The sequence below is a fragment of the Buteo buteo genome, chromosome 2 (assembly GCF_964188355.1).
Source record: "Buteo buteo chromosome 2, bButBut1.hap1.1, whole genome shotgun sequence".
In the NCBI taxonomy this organism is placed as follows: Eukaryota; Metazoa; Chordata; class Aves; order Accipitriformes; family Accipitridae; genus Buteo; species Buteo buteo.
Genome location: NC_134172.1, coordinates 14650834 through 14663598, shown reverse-complemented (window position 1 = coordinate 14663598; position 12765 = coordinate 14650834). Strand labels below are relative to the sequence as shown.

Genomic DNA, 12765 nt, shown 5'->3' with positions numbered 1-12765 from the left:
GGGACCACAAATGCCTCAAGATGTTGGTTTCTGCTGTCGTGAGGCAGCAAACATTCTTTAGGTGCCTGCCTTTGCTGTAAAACTGATCTGTGCTCTTTCCAATGACAGCTAGCTGCCACCTTCCCATACTACCTGGTAAGAAAAGAAAAACAAAGTAGCTATTTCACTATATAAAGAATACAGATATCTAATTAATGTTTTTTCAATGGTGAGCTAAATTTGGGGGTTTGAAGGAAGGAATACATTTGAAAATATGACGTACCTGTTTGCGTTACATCCTCAGTGGGTTTAGAACTGTGCTGGTCCACTGAATTCAGTCGAGTGGCACAGACTTTCTGAGAAATGGCACTTTAATTTTAAACCAGTAGCAAAACCTGCCTGCTCTCTAAATTTATAAATTATTGACACAGAATCAGTGAGACTGTGCAACAGAAAATTGGCCCCTCTGGTCAATTCTCAATGGTGCTGAGAAGTTCATTGGTTTCAGATAAAGGTTTTTTTCTGAGCTGTAGGCTGAAATATTCCCAGAGTTTGAACAAGTTCATGTTCTTTGTTTGCTTTTTAAATAGCACATATCAAGGCCAAGCCTTGGCAAGAAACAATGAGGTTAGGATATGTGCTTGGTAAGGAAAAATGTGAGATTTAGAATTGGCTTCTAACATGGATTTGGTCTTGAAATACTGTATCTTAAAAAGCAGAGGTGGATTTCAACTTCTTATAACAGCTGAGGTTGTAGATCTAGGAATTCATCTATGAAGTTAAGAGTGTACATCTTTAGATTTATCCAACTGTGTATTTATGTATCAGTTGTTTTATTATTTCTGTATCAATTATTAATTTCACACTGTTATGGTTCTTAAAACTTTTACATTGATCTCTCTTTTAGATTGAGCAGTAAAGTTTCTTTGCCATCAAAATTTTCAGGTTTCATCTGGGGAACTTTTCAGCAAAACTAAAGGTAAATTGGCCAAATGTTTCCTCATATAAACCAACTTAAAAATAAAATTATGAACTGAATCTTTCAAACTAAAAATGGAGAGGCTAAATTTTGCTTTCTGTTACCAGGGAAACCTATAGTCTATATGTAGGTTATAGGCACCCTGACATTTTGTGTAAATCAAAGTCTGAGTTAGTTATCTAAATTCTATATTGAATATGTGGGGAGAATTAAACACTCATAAATGGGATCCACAAAGGCGATGCACTAAGCAGAGGTACTGGTATTAGGTACAGAGAAAAGTGGAAAAGCTTGCTCACAGCACCCTGGAAAGGGTCAGGCCTCTGCTATGGGCCACCTTCATGGCATTCAAACAGACGAGTTGCCTCTTAGAGTCCGCCTTAGCAGCTTAATCTAAGCTCATCAGTTTTAAATTTGAAGATTGTTAGAGACCGTCTTCCACTAAGGATACAGACTCCTGCAGAAAGACTAAGTTTACAGGCAAAAAGTGTGCTTTCCATAATTACTTTTAATATTTATTTTAGAAGTGACTCTATAGTCCTTCAAATTGAAAACATACAGTCTAAGATGACTGCAATACTGTCATTGTTATTCACCAAATTAAAAACCCGCTTCAAAGGAAAATGAAGAAACATATATATTCATGCACCAGGAAAAGTTTGCTCAATTCAGAAAGTCTAGCCTCCTTATTATAAGTTATGACCAGTTACAAATATTTCAGAAGCCAAATATTACACATTCTCAGAAGACCCTACTCAACCCTTTCCATATTTACTATTTATAACCTTTCTCTTTGACATCAGTGGGACTATGCACAGATGTAAGCAGAGACACTAGTAAACGCATTGGCATGGAAAAGACTTAAAGTAAGTGAGGATTATAATGGCTGCTTTGAAGAGAGGAGAAGTAAAATAACAGATTTAAGAATTAATATATTGCCTGATTATCATATAAAAATGACATTATTAAGCAAAAAGCCTGTTTTATTTCACTTAACAGGATTTTGGTAGTGTATGTTGTATTCTCAAAGCTGTTGATACAGACACTGCAATTTCGGTAATAGGTCCATTTCCAGTCCTTTTCTGACACTGCAGTCTGGTGGTTAGGTTTGGTGTGGTGGGCAGTCTCTTCTGTAAGGATGCGCTTCCCCAGGGCCTTGGCAGAATCAGAGGCACCTCTCTGCTCCCGCGAGTTTGCTCTTCCTTTTAACTCATATTGGACCAACGCTTCCTCATGGAAGGTCAGGTCTGAAGGCCAGGCCAGTAAGTGGGGAACCTTCAAGGAGAACCTGCATGCTGGTGGTTTCATTGATGTCATGGTTTGCAACAAGTCAAAACAGCAAATGTTCACACATAATAATAGCATTATGGAAACTGGGATTTCTTTTTATTTTGGAGCTGACAGATAAGATATGAAGCCAATACTATGAATGTTTGTATTAAACAAAGAACCAGCTTTTTAAAGCAATGAGCTATTAGCTTCTTGTGTCCTGACCACATGCCAAATTAGGTTAAATACATTCTGCCAACCTAAATCCCTTTGGCAGTTTCAGCTGCTCCAGTTACTCTTTGCTTCTCCTTCTGGGGCCAAAGTCTACCACTGAATGTGCATGTTTCCACTGACTCGCGTCCAAGGGCAGATTTTGGCTGCTGGAAGTGGTTGTGTACTGCAGAGCTACTGGCCAAGAACTGATTTCTTCCATCCAAGGGGTAGCTCCATTGCACTGAAACGATGATCCTTTTATTCATACAGGGTATTTGGAAAAGGAATAAGGAAGAGGAATAGAGAGCAAGGAATAATAGAAGTTTGAATTATGAAGCCTGCAGAGAACATTTGACTGTAATAGGGTCCTACTGACCTTTCTAAAATTAAGAGCCTGTGATGCTTTTACAAACTGCTGACATTTGCAATCTTCAAAATTTGGACAGTCATAACCCACAATTAGGGGCTTACTAAGGACCTCCTTATGAACACAAATTCTTGATGAGACACAGATGCTTGTCAGGACCATATCCATGTTAAAAAAACCCTCTAAGGAGCAGAATTTGTGTTCTTCAAGGCATCTTCAGGGGTTTTGGCATTTCTAGTTAAAGTGCTGATGAGTCTGTGAGGCTACAGACAGCACAAATGAGACAGTAAGTTTATTACCCTTGCATTGCACACCTATAACATTTTGTTCTTTCCATTCTCCTAATTAGTGATATGTGTCTTCTTGTATGGTTTTCTAAAGGGCAGAGAATTCTTGCACATTGGGTTACATATTTTTAATGAACCTGAGGGCTTGCCTCTTCTCTCGCTTACAACAGTAGAAATCAGGAGTCCTAAAATGACACACAGTTTGGTAGTATAAACCCACACTGTGAGCATAGATGGCCTTGATGTGATATCAAAACAAATGAAAGGTGAGAATGTAATAATTTGTTACTAGGAAGCTGAATAATGAAAGGGGATTAGAAAGCAGGTGCTGGTGGGTGGAGAAATAGGGAATATGAGAGTGCTACAGCACCATCTGTTCATGCTGTTTTTGCACCATTAGCTGGGTGTTTCTGTTGCAGACCTCTAAACATCTGGCTGTACTGCTGGGGTTGCAGGCTGCACCCCTGGTTTGGAGGGGAAAGTGTTAGTTTTGTAGTGGAAGCTTTTTCCTCTGTTTCCTTTCTTCTTAAGTACCTTGCCCCCATCTCTGACCTCAAATTCTGCCCACTAACTAAAACACAAGAACAATTCATGCAAATTGCATGTTTGCTAAAGAGAGTAGATTGAACAACAGCAAATGTAAATGTAGCCTATGCTTTGTTCTTATTAAAACCATATGGGAACTAATCTGTGACCTGACATACTGATCCATCTTTTGTTTGCAATTGACTGTGTTAACAGGTATCACAGCAACGCCAGAGTAACTGCTATGGACTGAGACTTCAACGTGCTTGGTGCTGCACAGCCACACAGCAGAGAGGTATTCCTTGTCCCAGAGAGCTTACAGAAGCATGATATTCACCTGGAAATCCATAATTTTCTTTATTCTTCTATACTCCAAATGCTTGAGGTTTTTTTTCAGCTTAATAATCAGAAGACTGTCAATAATAATAATGCCAGTAATAATGATAGTAACTGTCTTTAAGAGATTTAAATCTTTGCAGAATGCAAAAATTCTCGTAGTTTCCTTCTTTAGAAATATACATTTTATGGACATGAATACACCTCTATTTCTTTTAAACCTTCACTATTTCCTTAGCAATGGCACCCAGCTTGTCTCCTGATCTCCATACAGCTTCCTATAAAGAGTATATATTACTATAACCTTTGAAATGTGGTGGAAAACAGGAGTTTATTTCCAGACATGGATCCAAAGTCCTATTTGGGAACTAAAAAACGTTTCAGTGGTGAAACGTTACTTTGGTAGCTAGGAAAAGCTTTTCCATACTTTTGTGATTTAAAAATACCTGCTTGTCTCCGATTTGGCCATCCTATAAACACCATTGCCTCTTTGTGACATCTGCTGGAACAGATAGCATTGAAACACGTTCAGGTTTCCTCCACACTTGCTACCTGCCAGCATTTACCTCCTAAGGGAAAAAGCAACTCACTCTGTATTTCAGAGCAATACTTGGCCAGTTCAGGTTTGAATTTTTCCTTATCCCACAGGACAACTGTTCTCTGCCTTCTTCTTGTCCTTACATAAAGAGAATGACCCACATGCCAACATGACAAAGATCCAGAAAGTTATAAAAGCTTCATTGTAAGGCTAAATCCTTAACAGGGATTGAAGCAGCTTGCACGAAGGAAAAGAGAGGATGTGCATTAAAGCAGGAAGTCATTAAAATAATCAATCACTCGGCAGAATCCAGCTTTTCTATAGAGTTTATGCATTTTTTTGCAAGCAGATTTATATTTTCAAGATTGTCAGTTTAAGCTGCATCCTCCATGTAGCTTTTCTTCTTCTGCTTCTCGCCAAGAAAACCAGCTGGAGGGGTTTTGTAATGAAATAAGATGGGAATCTTTTCTTTCTTTCCTTCTTGACACTGTTACAGTGCACATCTCTTTGCTACTTAATATTGGTTCTTATTGTAGCTATAATTGTACATTTTGATATATCTTGTACTTATTGTAGACTACAAGATGCGTATTACTATATAAAACTAAAGACTGAATTGTTTCATAAGTATTTCTGGGCATATGTGACTAAGATTATAAAGTAAAAAATAGAAAAAGATTTTTCCAAACTTTTTTTCTGATTGCTCTATGTTCTCATGCAAGCAGCATAATAGACTGATCTCTGTGTAAATCAGTGAGAAGATATAGTGCTTTACCTGAGGAAGTCAGGAATTTGCTCTCCAAAAATAACAAGTCATCATATTATTTATTTTTTTCCCCACTTTGTCAGGGTTGGTTTAGGACAAACACCAGTTTAGAGCAAATATCTTAACTCTTTGCTGGTTAATGTTAGGTGAGATGAATAACTCCCCTCAATGACTACAAGAGCTAATAGCTTATAATATGTATACAAACTTTTAGAGGGAAGGCAAGATTTGGAGGTGAAGGAAATATCTTTTTATTATATAATTTTCTATAGCTGAGAAAAATTAACCAATTTTGGGGTATGCAGACTTTCTTCATGTCCTCAGGCTGATCTGTATCTCTTTGCATATGCTTCCTAGACCACCTCCTGCTCTTCATATACAGATTTTGAACTTGAAACTCATCAGCTTTGGGAAGTGAAAGCCAGTACGTACAACCACCTGCTTGTTATCATCCTACCTGGTAAGATGCATTGAGTGGTTTTTTTATTATTTTTTATTTTTTAAACATCTACAGATCTGATCTGATTAGGTCACAATTTATTCACAAAAAAACCTTTCTGAGGTTTCAGTTAGGAGTCAAATCTATCAGTGATGCAATCCTCTAGGCTGCACTGGCATTGTGTTAATGATTACATCCCAGGGACTTTGTCAGGAAGTTGATGAAGTAAAACATGTCACCCTCTCACTTGAATAATTTGTACTATGATTACAGGTTAATTAACCCTCAGCAGAGGAAGCAATTGCTGTAGGAAAAGGAATTGGGTTCCAGTTATATGCACATCATAATAAATGAAATGTGTAACTAACCAGATGCATTTTTTGTGACAATATAATTTGAACTCTTTTATACAGATTCCTGACCCTTACTAAGTCCAAAACCAAATGCCCTCTCACCAATTTCCAGTTGTTCAACTGTTTCTGAACACTCACATTATCAAAGCTTTATGCTGTTGTACTGTGTGGTGTCACTTTGCCTTAGCTTAGAGAGCCAAGGCTGAAACAAGACTCCCAGGATTTCCTTCTTGGTTGGTGGGGGGAAAAAAAAATATCTGCAGAGTATGATTCAGTTCATTGCAATGCAGATGAGTGAAAGGAGTAAAGCGACACGCCTCTGGAGGTGCCTAGGCTGTATGGGGAGTCTAAGGGGATCAGTTTAGACACTTAAAATTAGGTGAGAGAAACTTCCCAGTGTGCTCTCATACTAGCTAGCCTTTTCAGTATAGAAAAGATAGGAGATTAGCAGTCATTTTTCTGTAGATTCCAGTTTGTAAATGCAATGTATTTTTACACCAAGGCATGGATATACTATAATCAAGAGATTTAAACAGCGTGGGTTTTAGCTGCCAAATATATACCTGGGATCTCAAACAAACTTCTTGTAGTTTATGCTGAAGTCCAATTCCTACACTTGTGTTCCTCTCAATATCTAAGCTACTGAGATATGAGTGACACCTGACTGCAGCACAGACACATCTGTAGGCAATGCTGTGTATCATTAAATACCTGCTTCGTGCATCAGAAGCAGGTCTATCTGCTGTAAAACACTTCAGGGAAGTCTTCTCCAAGTCCTTTTTGCAGCTACTGTAATCTGAAAAGATAAGAACATTCAGAAGCTATTTTAAAAGAAGCCCTAAATAATGGTATTAATTTTTATTCCTTTTTATTATAGATATTTTCATGTAAATCTTAGACAATCTTTTTTCATTTTCTCTTCATGAGGCATTGGACACTCAGGTAATATTTCATACTGATTTATTTTTGTAACTGAAAGTGACTATTAAGTATATATGCTATACATTCAAATAAAATATAATGCATATTTTTTCTCTACTGTATTGTAGTTAAATTATAATTAATTGCTTAGGAAATGTCTGTTTGCTTTTAACTCCCTCCATGTTCCCCCCTCAGGTGAATTTTTCTTGCGCTTTAAAATGAGCTATAAGAGCACTAGTTACTCTTATTCTTTCAAAAATTGATGTTACAATTATTGATGATTTTTCATTTTGCTGATTAATTTCCCTCAGAATTCCTGACATGTTTTTAGGTTGACCACAGCACTGTACTGACTACTCTAAACACTTTGCACTCCTTCTCCTATCACAGCTGAATTAGTTTATCAAGCAGGAGGTCCAGAAAGTGGCCACTGGTATGGTCTTTTGCTGGTGTACAATTAAAGACTGATCCATATTTTCATATTTGAGCAACTCCTGGTTTTCAGTTTGGACCTAACTTTTCTATAGGAAATTAGCAACTTGGCATCCATTGGCAGGAAGCCCTGAGAGTCCATTTTGTCCAGGTGAAAGACAGGTTCTGGAAGGGTATAATTCTTGAAGTGTCCTCTGGCACTCTGAGCAGGACACTAAAATTTGCATGTACCACCATCTCTCTTATTTGAAAAAAAAACATTTCTTTTTTCTGAGCTTTTGAAATCCCAAAATCTGTGTTTCACAGTATTAAAAATACATGCACTTCCTTTGAGACCTAGCTTGCTTCTTTTACATCCTCACTATCAAGCCAAATGCTGAAGATTTCCCTGGATATCACTAATGTAATTATTACAGTTTGAAGAAAGTGCCTTACAATTCATGTAAATAAAGGTGTGGCTCTGTTCCCACTGAAATTCAGGTAATGTTTCCCATTCATTCAACAGAAGCAGGATCAAACTTTACGATTATGGTAACTTTGTGCAGTCTGAAAAGCAATCGCATGATTATTTTGTAAAGCTTCAGGAGCAGTTCAGGTGCAACATTTGAACAACAGCAACAAAGTTTGCAGATTTTGATATAAAAGTTATATTTTACCATAGATGATTCAGCCCGATTATCATCCTTCTCTCTCACCAATGTAATTTAGAGTTCTTCATGAAATGGGAAACAAAAGTGATAAGGCACCTCCACGTGTTTTTTTTTTCTCGGTTTGTTGTTTTGGATGAGAACCAAAGCTCAGAGGTGGGGAAAAATACCTGGCTGGCATTTCACTAAACAATATAACCTCCTCTTTCACCTTCAAAAGAACTACAGGATTTTGTTTCCTTTGTTTTTGTTAATATCTTCCCTTAAAGGGGACAATATCAAAGACAGGAAATCTGACTTTCTACAGGATTAAATAATTTTTGGTTCTCCATTTCATTCAGAAACATGCAGAAGCTTTTCTCAATTACTCTTTGTTAGCAAACCTGTTTTTCCACTTGTCGCTTTGCATAGTAATCCAGCAGGTGTGTTGTTTTTCTCAGGCTGACCAAAACCTGCTTTTGCCTCCTGTTTCACTACCTTTAAAGCTACCTTTATGAAATTAGAGCTGATGAAGCACACATGGGAAGCACAAATAATTATATGACAATTAGTTGCACAAAATGAGTAATAGGGTTTCATATTTTGTTTTCAAAAAAAATACCGTATAAACCTTGAAAAGAAGATTTGTTATAATCAAGTTATGGATAGCCAGTAATCAAATTTGGTCAGGCATAGTCTGAATGTTCAAGAGAGATTATGAAGATATACACTACATGAGCATTTAGACATGCTTGTAGTCCTTAACAATGTCCTGTTCCTTACAATTTTCTCACAGTGCTTAACAATGTAAGGACTATTTAGGTAAGAGTGCTGTGATTCTTTTGTAATGATTGGGATAGGAATCAGTCTCTCTTGTATACATTCCAAGGTGAGGGTGAGAGTGAGAAAGAAGCCAACTGAAGTACATTGGTTGACTCATCTTCCTGGCCTGAGAAAACATGTTGTCAGTCAACTGGCAGATATAAAAACAGATTACAAAATGGATTACACAGGGATTCATTTTGCACACTTTCATCCTTCCTTTCACCATTCCGGATCTGAAAGAAAAACTGAAGTAAAGACCCTTTATAGCACTAAGGACAGGAAACAATCTTCATTTGGCTACTGGTAATTTGACAGTTGTTCTGCTTAATGTATTTCAGGTTTCTCATAGGGCAGGAGAAAGGGAATATTGACAAGGAGAGATACTTGAGTACTTCTCTAACTCTATGGGGATTTCCAGACTAGACCATAAAAGGGAAATGTTTTCTTTCTTTTGGACTGAAATTCTCTTGGCAAGAAGAGAGCCGGTGATTGTTCTCCGGCACTCTGGGCCAACTTCATCTTTGTGGTCAATCCACTCAAATCAGTGGCTCTTTATCAATACAGATGAATTTAACTCACTTGTCTGTCTGCAGCCAGTACAGCTTCTTTTAAAAGCTAGTATCACCATGTAAAAGACAGCTTTAAGAAGACTCAACATTTTCTTAAATAGGTAGTTTTTGCCAGTGTCAACTTAAGTAATCAGAACTGTGATGAAACATACTATATTTTTATAATACCAGGTTGTCAGAATTAACATAAAAGCCAAACCCCCATGTCATTAAAATTGTAATGATTGTCCTTCTCATCCAGCAATAGGTTACAGATGCTAAACAAAGTGTTATGTCAATTTATAAAATGCCATATTAAAGAGGAAAATTCCAAACCAGGTAATTTTATGATGCCATTACAAATGAAAAACATAACTATTTTAACTATTTTATCTTATCACAATGTTAGGTGATCACGATACTCTTACGGAAGCCTGCATATTGCATAGTTTATCCTCCTTCCTTTGGCAAATAAAATCATTTGTTGTATTTTCATAAAAAATGGGAATATAAAATCATTGTATTTGTCCCTTACCTGTACGTCTGCTTCATGGTATTTGTGTTGTATGGCTGACATAGTTTGCTTTCCTAAGTCCAATGTAGATCTGTTACTAGAGAAAGTAAGTGAGGCATAAAATAGCTGTGTTTCTTTTGGGAGAGAGGTAGCAAAATAGAAGCTAATAAACAGCAGGTTATCCAACACAGATTTCTGGCATCTGCTTTGTTGTATGATGAGCTGCTTCTCTGGGTTCTCCACCTTCTTCTCTTTCAGAATGTCACTGTAATGGAAACATTTTGTATATTTATTATGTATTTAATTATGAAATGCCCTAAATGATTCCAGCAGATTCCAGGATTATTTCATCCATGTGAATCACTCTTCATCACCTGATTCATGCTCTGGATATCATTATGGAGTGCAAGCAATGCACAGATGGGTTGCAAAGAAGGAGATTCAAGAATAAAAGATACAAAGAAACAATGAGAAAATCAACAGTCCTTATAATCAAATTAATGCATTTTTTCTACATGCAGAACTAGGATTAAAAACCACATACATTGAAAATCAAAGATTAGCTAATTCATAATGCTGCCTTTTTTTCCACAATTTTCTACTAACCAACCAGTCCCCCTGAAGCTGAAATTTCCCATACAATTGGAATCCACAGGTTACTCATTTTGCATCCACAGAGAAAAAAAATAAAATAAACAAGACACAAGTTAATTACAATATACAGTCTCAGTCATGGTAGCAAGCAAATTGCCAGCAGATTTCACATTCTTTCTTCATTAAAGTTAAAAGGAATAATATTGAAAGATCCCACAATGGGAAGAAGGCATTCAAGAAATAATACAAAATCCCCAAATCTTCCTATGTTCAGATGCCTGCAAACAATAAGAAATATTCCAAACAAAGAAAAAAGATTCCTGACATTGTGATAATTTATGACTTAAGAGTTTATATGCATGAGGTTCAATTGGTTGTGTTTGTTGGGTCAATTTTGGCAAGGTAGATGTCATCCGACTTGCTATCTTGCAAAGTGTTCTGCTTTATATTGTGTAGCTATTTTTGAGGTGGTTGTAACAGTGAGGTTTTAATCCACGTTTACCTATCTTCATTGTAATATTATCAGCTAGCAGTGTAACTGCCTAATTATTTCTAAATATTGACATACTACTCTGTATTGATGTAATATGTTCTTGTCTTTCAAAGGCAAAGTGTGGTTTTTCTCATGCATCATTATTCATTTCTACCTTCAATACTTCCTGATTTGCTTACTGTATAAAAGAACATTCATATTTTCTTAAGGGGCAAAAGTGTTATTATTGAGGTGAAATAACTTCAGACAGAAGTTCAGGGGACAACTTCATTTTCAAACTTCCTGAACGGAAACCTTATTTTTTACACCAGAAATAAACTTGAGCTAAGTTATTACCTAAAATCTGCTATCTAGTATTTTGATACAAGAAAGATGCATTGCATTGAAACTAGACCCAACATGACAGTGGAAGAGGAATTCATCTCGACCTCATTAATTATCACTTTCTTTTATTCTTCCTGCCTTCAATGTATGAATGCTTGGCAAGAGAAAACTCCATGTGATCCTGTGGAGACATTATTTTTTACTTCAGACCATAATCTGAATAACACATGATCAAATACCTGATCCATTGGATGTAGTCAGAGCTTTTGGGAGGTTTCTGTGTGTCCTATGTTATTCTGTTGATATTTTCCTATATACAAGTAAATACAGGAATTACTATATTGAATCTTACTCCATCATTCCAAAACCTGATCTGAATCAACTGTCTATACCTGATGCTTCTGAGGAAGGTGACATGACTTCACAGAAGCAGTGAGTAATCTGTTCCCCCACATTAGATCTTAATTTTTAATAGTTATACTTGTGAAACACAAAGATAAATGCTCCTTTTAACATTTTGGGGGATAATTATCACAACCCAAGATATTCTTGATACTCCTGTACATGTTTGTTTTCTCAGTCTATTTCAATGTACTTAAATTCTTGAACTCAATAAATTTCCTGTAACAGAAATTCCGCATTTTAATCTCTTTACTAAGGAAAGCAAAGCTAGTTTTCATTTTCTGAGAACAGGCTTTTTCTTTAATTTTTATTGCTCTTTAGTTATTCCCCTTATTTTCCAGTAGTCTGAGATGGGATAACCAGTGTGAATGTAAAATGTTAGCTGAAGATACACCTCTGATATCAATAGAATTATCTTTTTGTTTGTCTGCTCCATTCCTTATAAAACTTAATGTTTTGACAACTTAACAATTCACACCAAACAGAGGGTAACAGGATTCAAACAAAATCAATTAACACTTCAATTTTTTCCCATACTCCGTCTGTTCTTGTAGTACAGGTACAAAAGCTGATATTATGAAAAGACAAGACTCTAAAATTAAATTTTATTTACATCTATGCAGTGGGACCCAGTAGTTTGTCTGAACACTTCTGTAGTGGAAAAATTTGTGATTTGTTCAGTCATAAATATGAGTCCTGCTTGAGCCACTAAGGTAACCAAGATCAAGCCAATCCCTGTAGCACGCTCTGCAATTTTGTTGAATTTCCATGACTTCTGTCTTGTTTTCGGGAACCAGTGTGACTATGTTACGTAGCAGACATAGTTTATGTCTTAAAATAGTTGACGGAAATCAAAACCAGCTGATTATGCTGGCCACAGCTGAAGCCAGAAGATTATATTTCTTCAACCTATTGGTAAAAGTCAACCTGCTTTTTAAAGCATCTCTGGATTTTCTTCTACCAAATTTTAAACCTGACATATCTGAATCATCAACACTAGAAGATTAATGGTAGGATTTCTTTCCTTCTTCACTT

At 36.5% G+C, this 12765-nt stretch overlaps 1 long non-coding RNA gene across 1 annotated transcript; it reads right to left on the bottom strand.

The window, feature by feature from the left end:
- Positions 1–10175, bottom strand: LOC142028607 (uncharacterized). Its single transcript, XR_012649637.1, has 3 exons — positions 9939–10175; positions 6763–6847; positions 1–132 (listed from the first exon to the last, which is right to left on the bottom strand). It is a non-coding gene; the product is annotated as an uncharacterized LOC142028607 (long non-coding RNA).
- Between the last annotated feature and the right edge of the window lie 2590 nt (positions 10176–12765).